General features: G+C 42.1%; 1 protein-coding gene across 9 annotated transcripts in view; it reads right to left on the bottom strand.

Moving 5' to 3' along the window:
* The window catches only part of shank3a (SH3 and multiple ankyrin repeat domains 3a), a 1,267,872-nt gene that overhangs the window by 732,826 nt on the left and 507,638 nt on the right, over positions 1-27,408 (bottom strand). The window lies entirely within an intron of this gene.

Here is a 27,408-nt window from a genome sequence, read left to right as displayed (position 1 = left end):
AAGCTTTTTTAAGTATATAAAGGGTAAAAGGGAGATGAGGGTAGATATATAACAATCACAGCATGGAAACAGGCCATCTCCGCCCTCCTAGTCCGTGAAATATAGAACCAATAGTAAATGACGCTGAAGATATTGTAATGAGAGATGCAGAGATGGCAGAGGAACTGAATGCGTATTTTGCATCAGTCTTCACAGTGGGACATCTGCAGTAAACCAGACATTCAAGAGTGTCAGGGAAGTGAAGTTTGTGCAGTGAAAATTACGACTGAGAAGGTGCTCAGGAAGCTTAATGGTCTGAGGGTGGATAAATCTCCTGGACCTGATGGAATGCATCCTTGGTTCTGAAGGAAGTAGCTGGAGAGATTGCAGAGGCATTAATGATAATCTTTCAAGAATCAATAGATTCTGGCATTTTACCGGATGACCGGAAAATTGCAAATGTTACTCTGCCATTTAAGAAGGGTGGGAGGCAGCAGAAAGGAAACTAAAGACCTGTTAACCTGATATCAGTGGTCAGGAAGTTGTTCGAATCAGTTATTAGAGCTAAGATTATAAAGCACCTGTCGGTACATGACAAGATAGGCCAAAGCCAGAAGGTTTCCTGAAAGGAAGATCCTGCCTGACTAACCTATTGTAATTTTTTGAGGAATTACAAGCAGGGTAGACAAAGGAGATGCAGTAGACGTGGTGTACTTGGACTTTCAGAAGGCCTTTGACAAGGTGCCGCACATGAGGCTGCTTAACAAGAGCCCATGGAATTACGAGGAAGTTACTATAGCATGGGCGGAGCATTGGATGATCGGCAGAAAACAGAGAGTGGGAATAAAGGTGTCCTATTCTGGCTGGCTGCTGATTACCAGTGGAGTTCCACAGCAGTCAGTGTTGGGACCGCTGCTTTTTACAACATATGTCAATGATTTGGACTATGGGATTAATAGATCTGTGGCTAACTTTGCCAAATGATACGAAGATAGGTGGAGCAGCAAGTAGGAGCAGGAAATGATATAATGGTGGTTGAAGGTGTGGAGGGGAGATTAGTGGCTAGACGGTTTGATCAGCCTTACTGCTTGGGTAAAGTAATTGTTTAGGGATGTGAGAAACTAGTTCAGTATTCAGAAGCCTTTGGAATTCTCTATCCTGATCAGCTATGGAAGCTGAACCATTCAAGGCAGAAATGGACAAGTTTCTGGACATTAAGTAAAGCAAAGGATATTGGCTCAGTGCTTGAAAATAGTAGCAAGATGGGGAAAAAAGAACATTATCTTGATGAATGTCAGAATAAGCTCCAATGGCTGTATGGACTACACCTGTTCACAGTGCACTAGATTGTTTTAAGCAATTCTAATATGATCTGCTTGTTCCTGTATTCTCTGCCTTAGTAAAGAAAGGCAAGTATCTCAGATCACAAAGCACAGAATGATTACATCATCAACTGCTCACTGCATAAAAAATATTTTTTCTTATGTCACTCATTACTTTTGCCAATCATCTTTATTAAATGCCACCAGTTTTTTCACTCCCTAAACAAGGGCAACAATTTTCCTTTATCTACTTTATCAAAATAAATAAAAATTAAAAAGACAGAACATAAGAAATAAGAGCAGGAGTAGGCCATCTGGCCCATCGAGCCTGCTCTGCCATTCAATAAGATCACAGCTGATCTGACCATGGACTCATCTCCACCTACCTGCCTTTTCCCTATAACCCTCAATTCTGCTACTATGCAAAAATCTATCCAACCTGGTCTTAAATATATTTACTGAGGTAGCCTCCACTGCTTCATTGAACAGAAATTCTGAAAATCTGAAATAGCAATAGAAAATGATGCAGAAACGCTCAGCTGGTAGAGAAATTAAATTAATGTTTCAGATTAAACACCCTTTCTTCAGAACAGTGGAACAGAGATAAAGAAATCAGCTTTAAATTGGAGTGCAAGTGCGAAGAGAGGTAGATAGGACAACGGGATGAGTTCATGCTTTTCATGGGGCCACATAGGTTAATAAGGTGGGGGTTGGGATATGGTTAATTGGGGCAGTTTAAGGAGAATAACAATGAAGCATGATGTATATAACCATACAACCATATAATAATTACAGCACTGAAACAGGCCATCTCGGCCCTTCTAGTTGGTGCCGAACGCTTACACTCACCTAGTTCCACCTACCTGCACTCAGCCCATAACCCTCCATTCCTTTCCTGTCCATATACCTATCCAATTTTTTTTTAAATGACAAAATCAAACCTGCCTCTACTACTTCTACTGGAAGCTCGTTCCACACAGCTACCACTCTCTGAGTAAAGAAGTTCCCCCTTGTGTTACCCCTAAACTTTTGCCCCTTAACTCTCAACTCATGTCCTCTTGTTTGAATCTCCCCTACTCTCAATGGAAAAACCCTATCTACTTCAAATCTATCTATCCCCCTCATAATTTTAAATACCCTATCAAGTCCCCCCTCAACCTTCTACGCTCCAAAGAATAAAGACCTAACTTGTTCAACCTTTCCCTGTAACTTAGGTGCTGAAACCCAGGCAACATTCTAGTAAACCTCCTCTGTACTCTCTCTATTTTGTTGACATCTTTCCTATAAGTCGGTGACCAGAACAGTACACAATACTCCAAATTTGGCCTCACCAGTGCCTTGTACAATTTTAACATTATATTCCAACTCCTATACTCAATACTCTGATTTATAAAGGCCAGCAAACCAAAAGCTTTCTTCACCACCCTATCCACATGAGATTCCACCTTCAGGGAACTATGCACCATTATTCCTAGATCACTCTGTTCTACTGCATTCCTCAATGCCCTACCATTTACCATGTATGTCCTATTTTGATGAGTCCTACCAAAATGTTGCACCTCAGACTTATCAGCATTAAACTCCATCTGCCATCTTTCAGCCCACTCTTCTAACTGGCCTAAATCTCTCTGCAAGCTTTGAAAATGTACTTCATTACCCATAATGGCACCTATCTTAGTATCAACTGCATACTTACTAATCCAATTTACCACCCCATCATCCAGATCATTAATGTATATGACAAACAACACCGGACCTAGTACAGATCCCTGAGGCACACCACTAGTCACCGGCCTCCAACCTGACAAACAGTTATCAATCACTACTCTCTGGCGTCTCCCATCCAGCCACTGTTGAATCCATTTTACTACTTCAAAATTAATACCTAACGATTGAACCTTCCTAACTAACCTTCCATGCGGAACCTTGTCAAAGCCCTTATTGAAGTCCATATAGACAACATCCACTGCTTTACCTTCATCAACTTTCCTAGTAACCTCTTCAAAAAATTCAATAAGATTTGTCAAACATAATCTTCCATGCACAAATCCATGTTGACTATTCCTAATCAGACCCTGTCTATCCAGATAATTATATATACCATCTCTAATAATACTTTCCATTAATTTACCCACCACTGATGTCAAACTTACAGGCCGATAATTGCTAGGTTTACTCTTAGAACCCTTTTTAAACAATAGAACCACATGAGAAATACGCCAAGCCTCTGACACCATCCCCAGTTCTAATGACATTTGAAATATTTCTGTCAGAGCCCCTGCTATTTCTACACTAATTTCCCTCAAGGTCCTAGGGAATATCCTGTCAGGACCCAGTCAAGTTTGCTGATGATACTAAGCTGGGTGGCAGTGTGACATGTGATGAGGATGTTAGGAGAATTCAGGGTGACTTGGATAGGCTGAGTGAGTGGGCAGATACTTGGCAGATGACGTTTAATGTGAATAAGTGTGAGGTTATCCACTTTGGGAGTAAGAACAGGAAGGCAGATTATTATCTGAACAGTGTAGAGTTAGATAAGGGAGAAATACAAAGAGATCTAGGAGTACTTGTTCATCAGTCACTGAAGGTGAATGAGCAAGTGCAGCAGGCAGTGAAGAAGGCTAATGGAATGTTGGCCTTTATTACAAAGGGAATTGAGTACAAGAGCAAGGATATTCTTTTGCATTTGTACAGGGCCCTGGTGAGACCACACCTGGAGTATTGTGTACAGTTTTGGTCTCCAGAGTTAAGGAAGGACATCCTGGCTGTAGAGGAAGTGCAGTGTAGATTCACGAGGTTAATTCCTGGGATGTCCCGACTGTCTTACGCAGAGAGGTTAGAGAGACTGGGCTTGTACACGCTGGAATTAAGGAGACTGAGAGGGGATCTGATTGCAACAAAAAAGATTATTAAGGGATTGGACAAGATAGAGGCAGGAAATATGTTTCAGATGCTGGAAGAGTCCAGTATCAGAGGGCATGGTTTGAGAATAAGGGGTAGTTCATTTAGGACAGAGTTAAGGAGAAACTTCTTCTCCCAGAGAGTTGTGGGGGTCTGGAATGCACTGCCTCGGAAAGCAGTGGAGGCCAATTCTCTGGATGCTTTCAAGAAGGAGCTAGGTAGGTATCTTATGGATAGGGGAATCAAGGGATATGGGGACAAGGCAGGAACCGGATATTGATAGTAGATGATCAGCCATGATCTCAGAATGGCGGTGCAGGCTCAAAGGGCCGAATGGTCTACTTCTGCACTTATTGTCTATTGTCTATTGACCCGGAGACTTATCCACTTTTATATTCTTTAAAAGCACCAGTACTTCCTCTTCTTCAATTGTTCAAAATTTCCCCCACCTCTTTTGGCTCCGCACATAGCTGTCCACTCTGATTCTCTAAGGGACCAATTTTATCCCTCACTATCCTTTTGCTATTAATATAACTGTAGAAACCCTTTGGATTTATTTTCACCTTACTTGCCAAAGCAACCTCATATCTTCTTTTAGCTTTTCTAATTTCTTTCTTAAGATTCTTTTTACATTCTTTATGTTCATCGAGCACCTCATTTACTCCATGCTGCCTATATTTATTGTAGATATCTCTCTTTTTCTGAACCAAGTTTCCAATATCCCTTGAAAACCATGGCTCTCTCAAACTTTTAACCTTTCCTTTCAACCTAACAGGAACATGAAGATTCTGTACCCTCAAAATTTCACCTTTAAATGACCTCCATTTCTCTATTACATCCTTCCCTTAAAACAAATTGTCCCAATCCACTCCTTCTAAATCCTTTCGCATCTCCTCTGTTAGCCTTTCTCCAATCAAAAATCTTAACCCTGGGTCCAGTCCTACCCTTCTCCATAATTATATTGTAACTAATGGCATTGTGATCACTGGACCTGAAGTACTCCCCAACACATACCTCCGTTACCTGACCTATCTCATTCCATAACAGGAGATCCAACACTGCCCCTTCTCTAGTCGTTACCTCTATGTATTGCTGCAAAAAACTATCCTGCACACATTTTACCAACTCCAATCCATCTAGCTCTTTTACAGAATAGGCTTCCCAGTCTTTGTGTGGAAATATAAAATCTCCCACAATCACAACCCTGTGCTTACTACAAATATCTGCTATCTCCTTACAAATTTGCTCCTCCAATTCTCGCTCCTCATTGGGTGGTCTATAATACACCCATATAAGTGTTACTACACCTTTCCCATTCCTGAATTCCACCCAGATAGCTTCCCTAGATGAGCCCCCTAATCTATCCTGCCAAAGCATCACTGTATTATTTTCTCTGACAAGCAATGCCACACCTCCCCCCTTGCCCCTCCGATTCTATCCCACCTGAAGCAACGAAATCCAGGAATATTTAGTTGCCAATCACACCCCTCCTGCATCCATGTTTCACTAATAGCTGCAACATCATATTTCCAGGTATCATTCCATACTCTAAGCTCATCCATCTGTCTTACAATGCTCCTAGCATTAAAATAGATGCATTTATGAAACTCTCCACATCTTACTTGAGTGTTTCCATTCTCTGTCACCTGCCTGTCTTCCCTCACACACTGTCTACTAGCTTTCTCTATTTGTGAACTAACCACCTCTCTCCTAGTCTCTTCAATTTGATTCCCACCCCCCAACCATTCTAGTTTAAGGTCTCCGCAGTAGCCTTCGCAAATCTCCCCACCAAGATGTTGGTCCCTCTCGGATTCAAATACAATCCATCCTTTTCGTACAGGTCGCACCTGCCCCAAAAGAGGTCCCAATGATCCAGAAACTTGAATCCCTGCCCCCTGCTCCAATCCCTCAGCCATGCATTTATCCTCCACCTCATTCCATTCCTACTCTCACTGTCGTGTGGCTCAGGCAGTAATCCCAAGATTACTACCTTTGCAGTCCTTCTTCTTAATTCCCTTCCTAACTCCCTATATTCTCCTTTCAGGACCTCTTCCTTTTGCCTACCTATGTCATTGGTACCTATATGTACCACGACCTCTGGCTCCTCACCCTTCCACTTCAGGATATCTTGGATGTGATCAAAAACATCCTGGACCCTGGCACCAGGGAGGCAAACTACCATCCGGGTCTCCTGATCGCATCCACAGAATCGCCTATCTGACCCCCTAACTATCGAGTCCTCTATTACTACTGCCTTCCTCTTCCTTTCCCTACCCTTCCGAGCCACAGGGCTAGACTCTGTGCCGGAGGCCCAGCCACTGTTGCTTTCCCCAGGTAGGCTGTCCCCCCCAACAGTACTCAAACAGGAGTACTTATTGTCAAGGGATACAGCCACTGGGGTACTTTCTAGTATCTGTCTCTTCCCCTTCCCTCTCCTAACCGTGACCCACCTCCCGTGGCCCTGGTGTGACCACCTGCCTGTAACTCCTTTCTATCAACACCTCACTCTCCCTGACCAGACGTAGGTCATCGAGCTGCAGCTCCAGTTCCCTAACATGGTTCCCTAGGAGCTGCAGCTCGGCGCACTGGCGTAGATGTGGACATCCAGGAGGCTAGGAGACTCCAGGACCTCCCACATCCAACACCAAGAACAACAAGCTGCCCTCACACTCATAATTCCCCCTTTCCTCAAATAACAGGAAAAACTGTAACCTAAACCTACCCTGCCTCGCCCGTTGAGCCCAAGCCCTTAAGCCTTCACTCTGCTCCTGGCTCACTTTGCTGTACGCAAAACGACGCTGTTCGCTGTGTAAGGCGGTGTTCCTTTTAAATCTTCCACACTTCACTGCCTGATGTCACATGCCTGCGCAGTCCCGCCTCTTTTAACTCCAATGAGAAGAAGAAAAAATCAAAATGGCTCCCGCCGCACTCCCACTCCGATTCTCAGTCTTCCTTCTCCAAATTAGTGATTCAATGACGTGTTCAATATTGACTGGCAACTCCTGCGACACTGCTGGTACCAAACTGTATCAGTCTCTGCTTTTCCTTGGGGTTCATCAGAAGGGAAGCTTGCTACATGGGCAACAGCTTACTCTCCATATTGTACTGCCCAGTCTTGTGTATTTAGTCAGCTGGGTTGCAATAGCAATAGTTGGCTCTGACTGAAAGAGGCCTCATGATGTGTTGCAAATAGGCAGACCAATGGGACACTGAGCCAATATGCTTTATCAATGGAGTGAGTCAGTCATACATGGATAATTTACAGTAAAAAGGGACAGTTCTGAGCAAGAAAAGGAGTAAAGTGAATTTGTAGAATTCGATATCAAGTCCAGAAGGCTCCAATGAGTCAAGTTCTGGTCACCAAATTATAGGAAAGATGTCAACAAATTAGAGAGAGTACAGAGGAGATTTACTAGAATGTTACCTGGGTTACAGGTAACCTAAGTTACCTAAGTTACAGAGAAAGGTTGAACGAGTTAGGTCTTTATTCTTTGGAGCGTAGAAGGTTGAGGGGGGACGATAGAGGTATTTAAAATAATGAGGGGGATGGATAGAGTTGATGTGGATAGGCTTTTTCCATTGAGAGTAGGGGAGTTTCAAACAAGAGGACATGAGTTGAGGGTTAGGGCACAAAATTAAGCATTCGGCACAGACTAGAAGGGCTGAGATGTGCTGTAATTGTTATATGGTTATGGTTATAACATGGATGAAAAAGCACTGCTCGTTTTCATTGGGATCCCGTTAGCAGAGCATGAGGCTACAGACAGAATGATCAGAATGGGAACATGAATGAGAATTAATGAAGCAGGCAACAAAATCATCAGTGTTTGTACTGGAGATTAAATACAGGTAGTCCACATAAGCTGCTCTAACCTCAGTTATCTGTACATCTGTCCATATCCTCCCTTCAGCTAAACTCAAACTCCAATCTCAGCCTGTCTCTAACAGAGCCAAATTAATTTTGTTTATAACGTACCTTTCATCAACGTCTGTACATGAATGTCATAATCTCAAACTTCTAGTAAATTTTCCCTTTCCCCTTCCCTCTTCTTCAATTCCCCACTCTGCCCCCTCACACTTACTCTTCTCCTCCTGCCTATCACCTCCACTGGTGCCCCTTCCCTTTCCTCCCAGAGTCTACTCTCCTCTTCTATTCTATCCTGCCCTTTACTTTTTCCACCTATCACCTTCCAAGCTTCTTACTTCACCCCCCTCTCCCTGCCAGCTGGCTCATCCTATCACCTTTTAACTTGTACTCCTTCCCCTCCCCCGCCATCTTATTCTGGCTTCTTCCAGTCGATGAAGGGTCAACTGTTTATTTGATTCCATAGATGCTGCCTGACCTGCTGAGTTCCTCCAGCATTTTGTGTGTGTTGCTCTTGATTTCCAGCATCTGCAGAATCTCCTTTGTTTATACTGTACCATTCTGCTTCCCTCAAATCTGCATCATGGCACAAAGAGCAACAAAGGATCTTCAGATACACTAAGTGTGCAAGTACTGCTTTATTGGCATTGAGAAGCCAAAGGCATTATGTGGAATAGAACCACTAATGCGTCAGACTGACATGACATAACACGTCCACCTTCCCTCTCACCAAAAAAAATCTCTGCTTAACTTTTCAAGTGTCATGGAATTTTTTGTAGCACTGTAAACAGACCTTGTTGCAAGGAGGTGGCTACAGCTCGTCCCTCACTACCATTCAGGGCCCGAAACAGTTCTTCCAAGTGAAGTGACACTTCAACTGTGAGTCTGCTGGGATCACCTCTTGTATCCAGTGCTCCCTGTGTGACCTCTTGGTTATCAATGAGACCCGACAAAGATTGGGAGACCACTTCACCAAGCACCTATGCTCCATCTGACAGAAGAAAAGGGATCTCCCAGTGGCCACCTATTTTAATTTGACTTTCCATTCCCATTACTTCATGTCCATCCATGGCTTCCTCTACTGTTGAGATGAGGCCACCCTCAGGTTGGAGGAGCAACACCTTGTATTCCATCTGGGTAGCCTCCAACCTGATGGCATGATGATTTGGTTTCTCAAACTTCCGGTAATGCCCCTCCTCTATTCCACATTCCAATATCCCTCTCTCACCTTATTTTCCTTGCCTGCCCATCAGCTCCCTCTGGTGTTCTTTCCCCTTTTCTTTTTTTCCATGGCCTTCTGTTCTCTCCTATCAGATACTCCTTCTCCAGCAATGTACCTCCATCACCAATCAACTTCCCAACTCTGTACTTCTCCACTCCCCTCCCAGTTTCACGTATCACATTGTGTTTCTCCCACCCCTGCCCCCTCCCTTTTACTCTGACTCCTCATCTTTTCTCTTCAGTCCTGCTGAAGGGTCACAGCCCGAAACATCGACTATACTCTTTTCCATGGATGCTGCCAGGGCAGCTGAAAATTCCTCCAGTGTTTTGTGTGTGTTACTTGGATTTCCAGGATCTGCAGATTTTCTCTTGTTTGGTGGATGGAGTTATGATTAACTCTTCAATGAAAACTATGTAAATGTCTTTTAGAAAGCACTCTCTTGGGAAAGGGGTATTAATAATTTCACTGTGTAGGAGGACATTATTCAGCTTGGCAAGGCCACAATGAAAGTTTAAAAAATGATTAAGGAATTGGATTATGAGCAATGATTATGTAAATTACACTTTTTGAAGTACAGTGTGTTCTCTTTTCTCTTTTTGAATCTAGTTGTGATTTCAAGATGAAGCATTTTCCAAATTCCAAAGTTGTTTTTCTTTGAGATGTTGAGTATTAATAATTTCACAGAATGGTGGGATGAGTTTAAGTCTATTGAATTTATATTGGTTTTATGAAATAGCCATACAGTCAGTCATATGGCCCTCAAAGCCCTTTTGAACAAAGCTGTATCTGCCTACATCACTAAACCTGATTGGGTTATCAGGTTCTCTAGACATTCACTAACTGCTCTTCAAACAAAACTTCACTCAGATCAGTTTTGGTACTTTTGTCAATTATTCTTATTCTATGTCCTCTTGTTATTGTCCCTTATGTCAATGTTTCTCTCCATTTTCTGTTGATTCAAAATGTGATCTGTTTATTATTGAAACACGTACAGTGCCTATAAAAAGTATTTACTACCCCCACCACTTGGACGATTTCATGTTTCATTGGTTTACAACATTGAATCATGAGGGATTTAATTTGGCTTTTTTGACACTGATCAACAGAAAAAGACTTTATCATGTCAAAATGAAAACAGATCTCGACAAAGTGATCTAAATTAATTATAAATATGAAACACACAATGATTGATTGCATAAGTATCCACCCCATTTAACATGACACACCAAATCATCACAAGTGCAACCAATTGGTTTTAGAAGTCACATAATTAGTTAAATGGAGATCACTGTGTGCAGTCAATGTGTTTCAATTGATTGTACTAAAAACACATCTGTATCTAGAAGGTCCTTCTGCTGGTGAGTCAGTATCCTGGCAAATATTACACAATCAAGACAAAAGAACACTCCAAGCAACATCACGAATAGGTTATTGAAAAGCACAAGATGAGAGATGGATACAAGAAAATTTTCACTGAATATCCTTTGGAGTACAGTTTAGTCATCAAGAAATGGAAAGAATATGGCACAGCTCTTAATCTGCCCAGAGCAGGCCAACCTCAAAACCTGAGTGACCATGTAACAAGGCCAGCAGTAGACCTATGACAACTCTGGAAGAGTTACAAGCTTCAGTGGCTGAGATGGGAGAGACTGTGCATACAACAGTCTCCTGTTGCCGGGTGCTTCACCAGTCACAGCTTTATGGAAGAGTGGCAAAGGGAAAGCCACTGTTGAAAAACACTCAAAATGAAATCTGAGCTAGAGCTTGCCAGAAGGCATGAGGTGTCTCTGAAGTCAGCTGGAAGGTTCTATAGTCTGATGAAACCAAAAATTCAACTTTCAACAAAAATTCAATGCTATGTTTGGCATAAGGCAAACACCACACGTCATCAAAACACACCATCCCTACTGTGAAGCATGGTGGTGGTTGCATCATGCTGTGGAGATGCTTCACTGCAGCAGGCCATGGAAGGCTTGTGAAAGTAGAGGGTAAAATGAATGCAGCAAAATACAGGGAAATCCTAGAGGAAAATCTGATGCAGTCTGCACGAGAACTGCGACTTGGGAGAAGATTTGTTTTCCAGCAAGACAAAGACCCCAAGCATAAAGCCAAAGCTACACAGGAATGACTTAAAAAAAAACAAAGCTAATGTCCTGGAATGGTCATGTCAAAGTCCAGACCTCAATCCAATTGAGAATTTGTGGCTGGACTTGTAAAGGACTGTTCACTCACGATCCCCATGGAACCTGACAGAGCTTGAGCAGTTTTGTAAAGGAGAATGGGGGAAATTAGCAAAGGAAGGGATGATTTACACAGGACAATTTACAATGAACAACAATCTACTAACTGGTATGTTTTTGGACTGTAGTAAACCCAGGTTGCTGGTGCTATAAAGTGTTAGGCTAATCACTACGTAACCATGCTACCCTGTTCAGAGCTATTTGAAGAGGACAATTAAAGCTAGTAATGCCAGCATCCCACACACAAATTAAGACAAAAGTGACATTTATTGCACAAAAAAGCCTAAAAGAGAAGCAAGTCTTGCAGCGTTCTAATCAAACTAGTGTGCTTATAATGAGAATATGAACAACTATAACTTGCTCTGAACTATTTTACAATTGCTTTGCCAACTCATGCACTGGAGGGCAGCAAAGCAGTGGACCACCCATCTGCTTATCCATCTTCCAGTCCCAACACAACCAAAGGCCTCGGGGTCCATAAACCACTCAGATGGTGATGGCGCCTCTAGGATTAACATACACTGCTGAACGTTTCTCTGAGCAACATAGGAGTATGTTAGAGAATAATAATAAGAGCATACCAGAATAATTATTGGATTAATGATCTTGTCATAAACTCAAAACACAGCAGACGAGAAATCCAATTAAAATCTAGCGTTAGTAATGAAGACCATGTGAACTACTGGAAACTGCGGTTTTCCTAATCTAGAAAACATTAGGCCATCATCCTTTATGAAATTCAGTAGTCCCGTCCAAAGGCAATATAAAAGATTCCCAACTACGGTTTGAAATGGCTTAGAAAATCACTCAGTTGCATTAAACTACAAATCTAAATCTAACTGACCAGAAAATTCAGTGCATGTAAAAAGGCACATTACTTTGTACCTATGCAGCACACAAATACTGTTTTTGTCAAGGGCATGCTTCTGCAAGCCATGCTAACATTTACTGCACAGCATTCAAGTTCAAATTCAAGTTTAATTATCATTCAACCATACAAGAATGCCCATGAGTACAGACACAAAACAGTGTTACTCCAGGGCCACGGTGTAGAACACAGTACCAGCAGTCATACACAGCACAAGGCACATATAAGATAGCAGAGTACATAAAGTCACACAAAAAAAGTATAACATAGCCCAAGTCCCACTTGTCATGTCCTGTAGATTGGCGGTGCCTGGACATTGTCGGCAAGAGCAAGCTGGCAACAATCTGTAGATCCACTGCACGGACAATGGAGGGCAGCACGAACAGGAGGGCTCAGTCCCCAACAAGCATAGACCTCATGTGCCTGCTACACCTCTGCTCTCTTCCACACCACCTTTCACGTCTCTCATCTGGGCAACCTTGTATGCACTACAACCGCGGCCACACGGTTCCCCCAACATCAAGTCTCCCCAATGAACTGGATTTGCAGTATTCTACATTACCAATATTCAACAGGGTCTTGCAATCCCTAGAAAAATGTCCAAGACAATCACTCGCTCCGTTTGTTAGAATGTACAATGCCTTTGCACACTAACTCCGACATCCTCCTGTTGCATACAAAACACGGTCCATACCAAGTCCAGCTTCATCGCTATCAAGCAACTCATTGATGGAGGAGTCCTACAGTACTCGACCTTCTTGGTAACTAGCAGTGTCTTATAATCAAAAAAAAGACATAAAGGATGAATATTTGCACCTTTGATTGGACCCGGAGTGGCCACTATGACCATGCGTGCCATCATCTTAATGGAAGAATCTTCCTCAAAGAAATGCCTATTATGTAGAGGAAGAAATGACATCAGGGTGGATTAGAATGCTGGCAGTGGAATGTCCGATTGAGCCTGGAGGAATCAGTCCACAAGGAAAAGTTTTGCTAGGCCAGAGCTTTAGCGTCTCCAGCCCTGAGATTTCATCATCAGCTTCATGGACTGGTCGCAGCATTAGGCAAAGGCAGAGGCAGCAGTGTTTGCTTCTTCATTAATTAGCCATTGTTGTGTATTTAATATTTGTCGCATTTGAGTAATATTGTAAATATATTGTTTGAATAAGGATTCTTGTTCTGTAAATAATTCATTATTGGTTACGTGTATAGTACATGAATTGCATACAGCATCATGCCACCACGTGAGACGTGCACACCTCACTTAAAGTAAATTCAAAGTTAGGCTCACATTTTCGGTCTCCCATATTATCTTTTAAATTAGTTTAATGTTTTGAAGTTACAAAACATAAAAGCTATCATGCTCGGATGTGCCGCTTGTGACAGTCCTGCTTCTCCTACCACAAAATCTAACAGTCAAATGGCATCCATGATATCAGCAGAGGGAACTCTTCACCATTATCCTCATTGCAGTATACATCTAACTTCAGTGTGATAATAAGTTAGCATCTATGGACAGAGTAAACAGTCAACATTTCGGGCTGAGATCCTGTATCTACACCATCTTGCGCCTACATGACAAGAACTCTAAGCACCCAGCCCTGCTTCTACTTCCTGTGTACAAGCAGAAATAGAAAGGTATCGCACGAGTGGAAAAGATGTGGTCAAGGGAGGTGGAGGAGTAAATATAGAACTGCAAACAAGAGAAAATCTGTAGATCCAGGAAATCTGAGCAACACACACAAAATGCTGGAGGAGCTCAGCAGGCCTGGTTTAATCTATGGCAAAGATTAAATAATTGATGTTTCAGGTGAAGACCCTCCATCAGGACTGGAAAGATCATTTTTAGAAGGACTGCCATGGTGCAGAAGGGAAAGAGGAAGATGAAGAATGCGGTAGTCACAGGGGATTCCATAGTGAGGGGAACAGAGAAGAGGTTCTGTCAGCCTGATAGAGATACCTGCATGGTGCGTTGCCTCCCAGGTACCAGGGTATAGGATGTCTCGGATTGGGTGCAGAGTATTCTGAAGGGAGAGGCTGAACAGCCAGAAGTCTTGGTACACATTGGTATCAATGACATAGGTAGAAAAAGAGAGAAGGTCTTGAAGAGAGAATTCAGGGTGTTAGACAGGAAGCTGAAAAGTAGGACCTCTTGGGTAGTTATCTCAAAATTGCTGCCTGTGCCACACGTTAACGAGCGCAAGAATAGCATGAACAGGCATACAGTATTAATGTATAGCTGAGAGACTGGTGTAGGAGGCAGGGCTTCAGATTCCTGGATCACTGGGGCCTCTTCTGGGGGAGGTACGACCTGTACAAAAAAGACGGGTTACACCCGAATCCAAAGGGGTACAATATCCTAGTGGGCACATTTAATAGGGCTGTTAGGGAGGGTTTAAACTACTTTGGAAGGGGGATGGGAACCAGAGTGATAGGGCTGAGGAAGAGGAAAACAGAAATAAATCAAAGATAGCATGCAACAGAAATGATAGAAAGAACAGGCAGGAGATGAGGCTTAATCTCAGCCAGTGGGATGAATTACAGGGCAATAGAGGCATGGTGCAGTTAAAACAAAGAGCAACAAATACAGGACTGAGAGTATTTGAATGCACACAGCATAAGGAATAAAATGAACAATCTTAAAATTCAGCTACAGATTGGCAAGTATAGCATTGTGGCCATCGTTGAAACTCGGCTAGAGGATGGCTGCCATTGGGAGCTGAATGTCCAAAGATACATGGTGTATCAGAAAGATAGGTTAGTAGGCAGAGGGGGTGGTATGGCCCTGTGTATAAGAAATAATGTTAAATCATTAAAAAGGGATGACGTAGGATCGGAAGGTGTAGAGTCTCTGTGGATTGAGTTAGAAATGGCAAGGGTAAAAGGACCATAATGGCAGTTGCATACAGGCCTCCAAACAGCAGCCGGGATGTGGATTACAAATTACAGCAGGAGACAGAAAAGTCGTGTTAGAAAGGCAATGTCATGATAATCACTGGGGACTTTAGTATGTAAGTGGATTGGGAAAACCAGGTCAGTACTGGACTTTAAGAAAGAGAATTTGTAGAAAGTCAAACAGACTGCTTTTTAGAACAGCTTCTTGTTGAGTCCACTAGGGGATCAACTGTGCTGGATTGGTTGTGCAATGATCGGGAGGTGATACAAGAACTTAACGTTAAGGAATCCTTAGGGGACAGTGATCACAATATGATCGAGTTCACATTAAAATTTGAGAGTGATAAAATAAAATCCAATGTGTTGGTATTTCAGTGGAATAAGGGAAATTAGAATGGAATGAGAGGGGAACTGGCCAAAGTTGACAGGAAAGGCACGTTTGCAGGAAGGACAGCAGAGCAGCAGTGGCTGGAGTTTCTGTGAAAAATGAGGGAAGTGCAAGACAGATATATTCCAAATAAGAAGACATTTTCAAAGGGAAGAAGGATACTACTGTGGCTGAAAACTGAAGTCAGAGCCAAAGTAAAAGCAAAAGAGAGGGTATACAATGAAGCCAAAACTAGTGGAAAGATAGAGAACTGATGAGCTTTTAAAAACATGCAGTAGGAAACTAAGGCTACATCCATACTAGACCGGATAATTTTGAAAACGCCAGTTTCGCGTAAAAACGATAGGCGTCCACACTATGCATTTTTGAAAATATCTCTGTCCACATTGAAACGGAGATTTCGGCGAATCTCCTCCTACTGCGCATTCTCAGGACACATCTCCCGAAAACAAGCGACATGTTTAATGTCGAATCTCGCCATGAAAGCACGCGTTTGTGTAGTTACAGACTAGAAAAACTTAAAACAATGGACAGCTGTTGGCTCTCGTGCAGAAGAACTTAAAAGTAAAAAAAAACAAATACTGGAGCATATGGAGGCAACCAACAGAGTTCACAGACAGATTGACCCGGCTGACGATGAACATTGAAAACTGACTAACTCTGTTGCATTAATAAAGCTCCTTGTTAAATATATAAAACATGTCTGCATCATTGTTATCTTGTATTTCCATACAATGTTACATTAGGCTGTTACACATCTATTGTTAGAGAAGTACTTGCATAAATAGGTAAACCACCTTCATACAAGCATGGACAGAAAACAGGGCAAAGTGAGTATACTTACTTATTCAGTAAGTTATGGGTCAAAGTATTTGGTGACTACATTTCTGACTCTTCTGGCTTCAGTCTCGTTGCCATCTGTTCTGAAATTGTTAGGTTGCATCCAAGAAAACAATGAAATAGCGCACAGCCGTCTGATAACGTTTTCAGATTTCTCCAGTTACCCCATCCACACTGATCTGCCCGAGCGGCGTTTTCAAAAATACCCACCCTGGAAAGTGTTTCTGAAAATCTCCAGTTTCGGGGAACGAAAACACTGTTTTAGTATGGATGGAGGGTGAAAACGAAGAGAAAAAGCTTCAATTACGGATTTATCCGGTATAGTGTGGACATAGCCTAAGAAGACCATTTGGAAGGAAAAGATGAATTATGAGAGGAAGCTGGTGACTAATATCAAGTTAAAGTTAAAGATAAAGTCTATCCTGAGCCTTAAGAAAAACCCCAAGGCATTCTACAAGTATGTGAAGAGCAAGAGGATAAGACATGAAAGAATAGGACCTATCAAATGTGACAGTGGGCAAGTGTGAATGGAACTGGAGGAAATAGCAGAGGCACTTAATGAATACTTTACTTCAGTATTCGCTATGAAAAAGAATTTTAGTGATTATAGTGAAGATGCAGCAGACTAAAAAGCTTGAGCATATAGACATTAAGAAAGAGTTCGTGCTGGAGATTTTGGAAAGCATCAAGTTGGATAAGTTGCCGGGACCGGACGAAATGTACCCCAGGCTACTGTGGGAGATGAGGGAGGAGATTGCTGAGCCTCTGGAGATAATCTTTGAATTGGATGGTTGCAGATGTTGTTCCTTTATTCATGAAATGGAGTAGAGATAGCCCAGGAAATTATACACCAGTGAGTCATACTTCAGAGGTCGGTAAGTTGGTGGAGAAGATCCTGAGAAGCAGGATTTATAAACATTTGGAGAGGTATAATATGATTAGGAGTAGTCAGCATGGCTTTGTAAAGGGCGGGATGTGCCTTATAAGCCTGTTTGAATTTTTTGAGGATGTGACTAAACACATTGCTGAAGGAAGAGTAGTAGATGTAGTGTATATGGATTTCAGCAAGGCATTTGATAAGGTACCCCATGCAAGGCTTATTGAGAAAGTAAGGACACATGGGATCCAAGGAGACATTGCTTTGTGGATCTAGAACTGACTTGCCCACAGAAGGCAGAGAGTGGTTGTAGACGGGTCATATTCTGCATGGAGGCCGGTGACCAGTGGTGTGCCTCAGGGATCTGTTCTGGGACCCTTACTTTTCGTGATTTTTATATATGACCTGCATGAGGAAGTGGAGAGATGGGATAGTAAATTTGCTGATGACACAAAGTTTGGAGGTGTTGTGGATAGTGTGGAGGGCTGTCAGAGGTTACAGTGGGACACCAACAGGATGCAAAACTGGGCTGAGAAGTGGCAGATGGAGTTCAATCTAGACAAGTGTGAAGTGGTTCATTTTAGTAGGTCAAATATGATGGCAGAATATAGTATTAATGGTAAGACTTTTGGCAATGTGGAGGATCAGAGGGATCTTGGAGTCCGAGTCCATAAGTCGCTCAAAGCAGCTGCGCAGGTTGACTCTGTGGTTAAGAAGGCATACAGTGTATTGGCCTTCATTAATCGTGGAATTGAGTTTAGGAGCCGAGAGGTAATGTTGCAGCTATATAGGACCCTGGTCAGACCCCACTTGGAGTACTGTGCTCAGTTCTGGTCGCCTCACTACGGGAAGGATGTGGAAGCCATAGAAAGGGTGCAGAGGAGATTTACAAGGATGTTGCCTGGATTGGGGAGCATGTCTTATGAAAATAGGTTGAGTGAACTCAGCGTCTTCTCCTTGGAGCAAAGGAGGATAAGAGGTGACCTGATAGAGGTGTATAAGATGATGAGAGGCATTGATCATGTGGTTAATCAGAGGCTTTTTCCCAGGGATGAAATGGTTGCCACAAAAGGACACAGGTTTAAGGTGCTGGGGAGTAGGTACAGAGGAGATGTCGGGGTAAGTTTTTTTACTCAGAGAGTAATGTGTGCATAGAATGAGCTGCCGGCAGCGGTGGTGGAGACGGATACGGTAGGGTCTTTTAAGGTGCTTTTAGATAGGTACATGGAGCTCAGTAAAATAGAGGGCTATAGGTAAGCCTAGTAATTTCTAAGGTATGTACATGTCAGTACAACTTTGTGGGCTGAAGGGCCTGTATTATGCTATAGGTTTTTCTCTGTTTCTATGTTTCTAACATGTCCACTCTTAAAAGGCTGTTCTGCTAAACCTTGCCATACATTTAACCTCACAATTAGCCAATCAGAAATTATGTTGCTTTCCACCTCCTAGCTTGAAAGACAGGAATGATTAATGGGCATGCAAAGGAGGATAAATTTTAGGAGTACTTGGAAATGAGAAGAGGAAGAAATGGGACTTAAGGAAATACTCGGCGGGAAGGCAAGGAGATGAAATGCAACCAGGGATCATCATTAATAAGTGATAATCTAATCCCCCCTTTGATATCTAATGTCATTTCTATTTTTGATTCTTCTTTTATTACCCTGGTGGTAGGAAGGAGGAGTTGAGGTATCATCTCCGATCTGAAATGTTACCAATCATATATATAGATGCATGGTTACAAGAGCAGGTCAGAAGCTGGGTATCCTTAAGGTAGTAATGCACCTTTCCAACCTACAGGAAAGGAATACAATGGAGTACTGTCCATTATTTAGACGAATGCTCCTTCGAATATTTTCTTTTATGTTTTACAGGACAAAAGTGCACAGTTTATAGACACCCATTCACACCCAAAGCATTCGTTTCTTCTACCATTTTATTTCTGTGTTTATAAACACTCTGCAACGTCACCAAGACCTCTCTGATAGCACATCCCAAAACTTCAGCCTCTACCACTGAGAAGGAGAGCAGTAAGTACAAGCCAATGCTACTTTCTGCATGCCTTTTTCATCCAATGTATTCTCTTATGGTATACATCAGCTGGAAGGTGTAAACAGTTGCTCAGCCAATTTCCTTACAGCAGTACCCCTGCAAAAAACATTGTGTTCCTATGGTTTTCTCCTTGATTGTCAAATTCACTTCCTGTAACCAGTAACAGAAATCCTCAATCTACTCAGAATATACTTGAGCAAGACCTTTAAAGTGTAGCAACTTGCAAGGAAGCATGGTGTCATGTAGTGAAATGGTATGATCAGTTAATGTAGTCTGATACTTGTCAGGTATGGTGATGATGTCATCAATCTGGGACAGAACAACACACGAGGTGTAGGAGCATGGAAGCGAGAATGAGAAACAAAAAGTTCAGCGCATGAAGCGTTGATTTATGATATATGTACTATCAAATTCAGTACTAAGATGGTTTCCCTGTACATTCTTCATCTAGGCTTAGCATCAAGTTAAAGTTGGTGAGAATAAAATCTGGGGACTGAAGGGAATTATGCTATATTTTAACTTCTGAAGTTCTTTGGCTCATCTTAGAGTTTACAAAAGAACAATGGATCAATTTATCCATGCTTATGAATAATATCTGTGAATCAGAAGCAATAAAATAATAAGAAAGGTTATTCCTTGAACACTTGGGCATGACAGAGTTGGTCTTGTAAGAAAACAGGAGAAAGGATTGGTGTTGATAATAATTATTCATTCAAGATAAAAGTGAGTCCGGTACACAGAGGAGAGTTTAGGAAATCTGTAGTTATAATTAGCAAGGCAAGAAATGATAGTTGCCATCAGTAAGTATTATTAGATTTTTTTTGAGTCTGTTTGTAGGGCAGGAACATAAAAAGGACAGATGGGGAGCAACATTCCTTTAGAAAGGCAGATAATGCTGGCAAGGCCAACAATGATACTGTACAGAGGAGAAGAAGAACTATTTGGTATGAATGGAATTAAAAGATAATAAAATCAGTGATGGATTTTCTAGAAGATTTTAAAATAATTATTTTTAATAACAACATGAGCCTCAGGTTAAGAGGGTAAATTTTTCATCTCTGAGTCTGATTAGGAAATAACAGATGCAATATTCCAGCTTGACACCACTGTGCTGTACTGAGACAGTACTACACTACTTGAATGAAATCTTTTAGATATGGCATTAAGCTTAAGCCTCATCTGTGCTCTCAAGTGAACAGAAAAGCTCACATGGCATGACTATGAAGAGGTGTGATATCATCCCTAGTATTTTGCATTTCTCAATATCTATGAAGTAGATTATATAATTACTATCATATTATCATTTGAGGGAGCATATAATGAGCACATTGGCTACCTCGTTTCCATAATTATAACAGCAGTTATATGGCAGAAGTACCTCATTAGCTTTAAAGGAATGATAAAGATCTATAAGAATTTGTTCTTGTATCTAACTATTCCAAGGGTGACATTTATAACCAATCCCCCAGAACAAGAGGGTGGTGATCGCTTTCAATTGCTGCAGTGTCTGGTGAACATACTCTCATACAATTTGTTTGTCAGAGTGGCAGGATTTAAACCTCACAATGGTAAAGGAACTGTAAACTACACACAAGTCATAATGCTAAACGCAACTGGAAGAACCTGGCATCAATGGGAGGTTAGAAACTGCATTTTGATCTTCACTGGGTTTTTGCCTCTCTCTAGAATGCTGTGTGACCAGGAGGGAAACTTGAAAGTGATGGTGTACCAATTCACCAAGTTGGAGAGTTGTCAGAAGATAGCAATGACTGCAAATAGCATGTGAAACCAAGTAGCTGAAGGTAACAAAACAGAAGATCAATTGTCAAGGGCAGGGAAACCAGAGCTGTTACCTGGCTTCACACTTCAGAAAAGGTATCATATAGCCACATTTATGCACTATTGGGCGTGTATTGATCTGTATATATGTGTTCAGTTTTGATTAGTAAAGAATCCTGTTAAAGTAGCTCCCGTCAACGTTTTTATTAATGACATTGTTGTGTAAACAGCCACATACGCAACAAATTGGCGATGAGGTTAACATACCTACATCGTATCGAAACACTGTGTTTTCATTGATAACAGTAATCTGAAGGAAGCGTAAGTTCAGCCGTAGTCGGGAACGTCGGGAGACCAAAAGTCACAGTCAGACCTGTGGTGCGTCCAGGTGAGACCAGCCGGCGCTGAGCTCAGGGGCTGAGGGTCCACCTACCCCAGAAGGGAGACTGAAGAAAAGGGAGCGACACATGCAGACTACATCAGCCAGAGTACACTCACTAGTACAGGGGTCAGCAACCTTTACCACTGAAAGAGCCACTTGGACCCGTTTCCCACAGAAAAGAAAACACTGGGAGCCGCAAAACCCGTTTGACATTTAAAATGAAATAACACTGCATACAACGTTTTGTTTTGCCTTTATGCTATGTATAAACAAACTATAATGTGTTGCATTTATGAAATTGATGAACTCCTGCAGAGAAAACGAAATTACATTTCTGCATGCAACAGAAACATTTTGAACTCCGAAAAAAAGACGTTAGGTTAAAGGTTACTTTTAAGTAAAATACTCAACGTCTATTTGAGTCCTTCTTGTATTTATGAAAAACGCCAAACTTAAATTTGCCGCCAGCAGCAAATCAAAAATAACATCAGCCAGCTGTCAGCCTGAAAAATAAAAGGACTATTTCACTGAACAATGAAAACATATGAATATACATAAAATAATAGGCAATTAAAATATTTATCATACTTGTTCAGGTTGACTCACACCTGACAATGCAGTCGTATTCAGTAGGGATGGATCGATGCTTAGGGGAGTGACCGGGAAGGATAATGTGTTTTTTTCCTCTCTGAACTCACTGAAGCGTTTCCCAAACGATGTTTGCATTGCGATGATTGCAGAATGTAAATACTCCGAATTTATCATGTCGTGACATTGTTTGAACTCTCTCAAATTGGGCAAGTGAGACAATGTGCCTTTCTGTAAATCTCTGGCAAGCACTGTCAACTTGCGCTCGAATGCCAAAACATCCTCCAACATGTGCAGGGCTGTACGTCCTTACCCCGTTGAAGAGCTGTGTTCAGCGTGTTCAGGTGCGCTGTCATGTCTACCATGAAGTGTAGCTTTTCCAGCCACTCTGGCTGTTCCAGCTCAGGAAAGTTGAGCCCTTTGCTGCCCAGGAAAGTTTTCACTTCTTCCAGACACGCGACAAAGCGTTTCAGCACCTCCCCTCTGGACAGCCAGCGATAAAAACACGTAGCGGTTGCTATACGCAGTCAGTAAACTGCAGTCAAAGATAGCTTTATTCGAACTAAACAGCCTTGCTTTTAAGCCTCCCTCAACCCGCCCCCCATGGGCGCGGATGCTGCAAAAGACACGTATTCACAAACCCCCGTAGGCTATCTCCCTTAGCCTGAACGCTGGCTAATTGTGAGCCGGTACGGATGTGTCAGGAAATGGGTCGCCACAACATCTTATTTAGATTGTACAAGATCACCATAATCTTCAAATTTAGATTTACATTTCAAAAACTAACAAACTAACATAAAATACATTTTAATTAAATACTGACCATGTAGCGGTGTGCTACACGCAGCGCTAAAATTACGACACGGAGTCGGTAACTGCAGTCGAAGGAAAAAACCTTATTCGAAATCTTCAGCCTCACTTTTAAGCCTCCCTCAACCTGCCCCCCATGGCGCAGAGGCTCCAAAGCTCTGTGCTCGCAAACCCCCGTAGGCTATCTAATTGTGAGTCGGTTCGGATGTGCCAGGAAAAGGGTCGCCACAACCAATTATTTCCCAAAGTAACAGGGAGCCGCAGCACAGACGTAAAAGAGCCACATGTGGCTCCGGAACCGCGGGTTGCCGACCCCCGCACTAGTACATGCTAGCAAAAAAAAGTCACATGAGCCAAAAAAAAAGGGACTGGGGTTAAATTAAAATAACAAGGATAAATTAACACCACAAGGATAGCGTTAATTGGAACCATTACAGCATTTGATAGTGGCATTGAAGACTGGGCATCTTACATTGAAAGAGTGGAGTTATATTGTGATGCTAACAGTATTAGTGATGAAACGAAAGCCCACTTATTACTCAGCATTATGGGCGTGAAAACATACGGCATGCTACGGAGCTTGTTAACCCCCGAAAAGCCAGCTGACAAAACATTCAAGCAAATAGCAGACACTCTCCAACAGCATTTAAACCCCAAACCACTGGTTGTTACTGAAAGATTTAAATTTTACAATCGGAGTCAGAGCAAAAACGAAAGCATTTCTGAATATTGTGCTGAATTACGCAAATTATCAGAACATCATCATTTTGGAACTAGTCTATCAGATGCATTGAGGGACAGGTTAGTGTGTGGCATGTACTGTGAAACCACCCAGAAGAAGCTCCTGTGTGAAAAAGTCCTTACATTTGAGAAAGCGCTAAATATCTCAATATCATTAGAAATAACCACATCAGGTGCTTCAGAGATAAATCAAAAATCTCTGGAATATGCTACAAATAAAATGTCACTGCACAGAAATGAAGGAAAGAAATGTTACTGTTGTGAGAACAGGTCACATGACCCTGATGGTTGTTGGTTTAAAGATGAAGAATGCCGAAACAGTGGCAAACAGGGCCACATTGGCAGAGTATGCAAAGCTAAACAGCAGGAAAAGGGCAAAATACAGAGAAACAAGACACCTCAGAAAGGAAAATACAACAATGTGCACAAAATCAAAGAAAGCTGTTCTGATGAAAACGACTCAGACAAAAGTGAATTGTCTTGTCTGCAACTTCACAGCATGAAAGAGACAGATGATCAAATAGTAATATGGATCACTCCACAAACGGCGGGCATGAGACTGAAAATGGAGTTGGACACAGGCTCAGCTTTAACAGTGATCTCTGTACACGACTCCAAATGACTGTTTTCTCATATACCTCTGGAACAAACTAAACTACTGCTAAAGACTGACATAGTACAGAAATTGCGTCCCAAAGGTAAAATTAAAGTGACAGTGACCTACAGGGACAAAACACAGCAGCTGAACCTCTATGTATTGGAAAATGGAGGATCGCCGTTGTTGGGACGTGAATGGCTCAGGAAAATCCAGTTGGATTGGCACACCATCAAGGCACTAGATGTGTCAACAAAGGAGGGCAGCCCGGCGGGGAAGGTGTCCGCAGCTCTTCTCTCACCCATTGTCGACTACTACCACAATGAGGAGGAGCTAGACAGCGTCAACAGGGAGACAGATATTGCTAATAAGCAGGATGATGAAAACTACCTGGAAGTAAAGGAGCAGATGTACCAGGAGAAATTGACATCTCTCAAAAGACAGATACAGCAGTTACAGGAAGGCAGTTTGCAGGAGTATCAGAAAAGGATGAAGAAACTAGATCAACAATACAAACAAGAAATATGAAATGCAGAGCTTGTTCTGCAACTGGAGACAGAGAAAGTGAAAAGGAATTATATTAGAGAGAAGAAAGAAGCGGAGAGAGTGCAGGAGCCCCCACCTCTGACCAGTCCAAACCGCAACCACCTCTTGCAGCCCGTCAACACCACGAGCAAGGCCGAGTTGGAGCAGCAACCACCTCACACAGCCGGTCCACACCGTGAGCGAGGCCGAGACAGAACAGCAACCGCCTCACACAGCCGGTCCACACCGTGAGCAAGGCCGAGTTGGAGCCACAACCACCTCACACAGCCTGTCCACACCGTAAGCGAGGCCAAGACAGAACAGCAACCACCTCACGGAGTCTGTCCACACCGTGAGCGAGGCCGAGACAGAACAGCAACCCCCTCACACAACCTATCCACACCGTGAGCGAGGCCGAGACAGAACAGCAATCACCTCACGGAGTCTGTCCACACCGTGAGCGAGGCTGAGACAGAACAGCAATCACCTCACACAGTCTGTCCACACCGTGAGCGAGGCCGAGACAGAACAGCAATCACCTCACGCAGTCTATCCACACTGTGAGCGAGGCCGAGTCGGAGCAGCAATCCGAACAGCGCAGCAGGAACAGCCAGACAAACCCAAATCCCCCGGGGAGATGAACATCATCGCAACAAAGGTTCTTGGAACAGTAAAGTGATTTAACATACGAAATGGATATGGATTCATCAACAGGAATGACACAAAGGAAGATGTGTTTGTACATCTGACTGCTATATAAAAAAATAACCCATGGAAATACCTCCGCAGTGTTGGAGACAGTGCAACTGTGGAGTTCGATGTAGGGGAAGGTGAAAAAGGTGCCGAAGCAGCAAACATAACTGGTCCCGGAGGAGTTCCAGTCCAAGGAAGCCGATATGCTGCAGACAGAAATCGTTATCGTCACTGCAACCCTTGCCACTGAGGTCCACCACGTAATTACCAACAGAACATTGAAGGTGGAGAGAATGGAGATGGAGCAGAGTCAGCAACAGATGGAAAGAAACAAGATTATCAAAATCAGCAACACCGCCCTCCTAACAGAAGACAGTGTTACCCACCTTTCTTTGTTCGTCGTCGCTATGGTCACCGCCCACAATATAGCAACCAGCCTCAGGGAGAAATTACAGAGGGCAGTGAAATAAATGAAAACCAGGTTGCTGGGGAAGAAGGTAAACTTAACAGAGGACAAAATCAATTCCATTCAAACAGAACAGCTTTCGCACAAGGTAAATCTTGAACCAATATTTTCCTCCATTGAGAATCATGCTCTTAATCCTTTGTGGGAAAGTTTCTTTTGCACGAACATATTTTGAATCCTCAGCCTATGTGTCTTGTTTTTCACAAAGAAGTTGGGAAACAGCATCAAAACAGAGGCGAATTCTGGCAACAAACTGTAAGGTTTCTATTGTAATTTTCACACTTGTGCTGAAAGTGCATCTGAAGGAATTCTCCCTCTCGAGCCAGACAGATAGCACTGCAGGTAATCCTTAATATCAGCAAAACTGTCAGGATTAAATATATAGATGCTTTGAAGATGAAACAATTGGTTATTAGGGGAAAGAAATAAATATACATATTAAAATTATTACGAATTCCATGGAGCATGTGGAGATCTTCCAACCACCAGGCATTCTTTCTTTCTTTCTTTCTTTTTTTTTCTATAGGGCAGTTAGGGGGGAGGGGTTAAGGGGAGGGGGTATGGGTTATATACATTGTTTTTTCATACTTTGTAATCATTTAAAAATGCAATAAAAAATTATTAAAAAAAAAACAGCAGCTTAAGAACAAGTGAATGAACAACAGGATTTCGACCAACTGCTGCACCAAATGGTGAAAGATTACTGGTAAAGTACTGATCTTTCTGTGAGTCGTTGGATTGCTCTGACTTTTGAATAACTAGCAGAGACAGCAAATCACCAACCACTTCTTTTGTTGGTGGCGAGTCATTGTTGAAGCAGACCATGGAAACTCCCTGTGCTCAGAGGTCAACTTTTCATGACTTTTATATGGAAATCTGTATTAAAACAAACAAGTTATTGACAGACGTTACTCAGAGGGGCAGAGAAGACCCCCTCCAAAAGACTTGAGTTATAATTATCATTATTATTATGTTACTTTGCTATAATTCCATATTATTAAGTTACTAATTAAACAGTGGGTGAGCATTTGTATATTAAGGGTACACATACAGTATTTGTTTAGCGTTAAAAAAAGTTGATACACTTTTTAAGTAAAAGGGAAGGAGTGTACCATATAGCCTATTGTATAATATAGGACTATTTTATGTTGTAGTAACACATAGTTATTGATCATGCACTATTGGGCACGTATTGATCTGTTAATATGTATTAAGTTCGGTTTTAATTAGTAAAGAACCTGGTTAACGTAGCTCCTGTCTCCAGCATTTTTATTAATGATATTGTTGTGTAAACAGCCACACAACAGTATCAACTGTTGCTATTAGGGATGAGGATAGAGAGTGCAGTAGGAAGTAAAGAAAATGTTGCGAAGTTGAGCTTAA

Source organism: Hypanus sabinus, chromosome 13 (genome assembly GCF_030144855.1).
Source record: "Hypanus sabinus isolate sHypSab1 chromosome 13, sHypSab1.hap1, whole genome shotgun sequence".
Taxonomy (NCBI): domain Eukaryota; kingdom Metazoa; phylum Chordata; class Chondrichthyes; order Myliobatiformes; family Dasyatidae; genus Hypanus; species Hypanus sabinus.
Note: the sequence above shows the minus strand (reverse complement) of the source record. Positions and strands in the feature narration are given on the sequence as shown.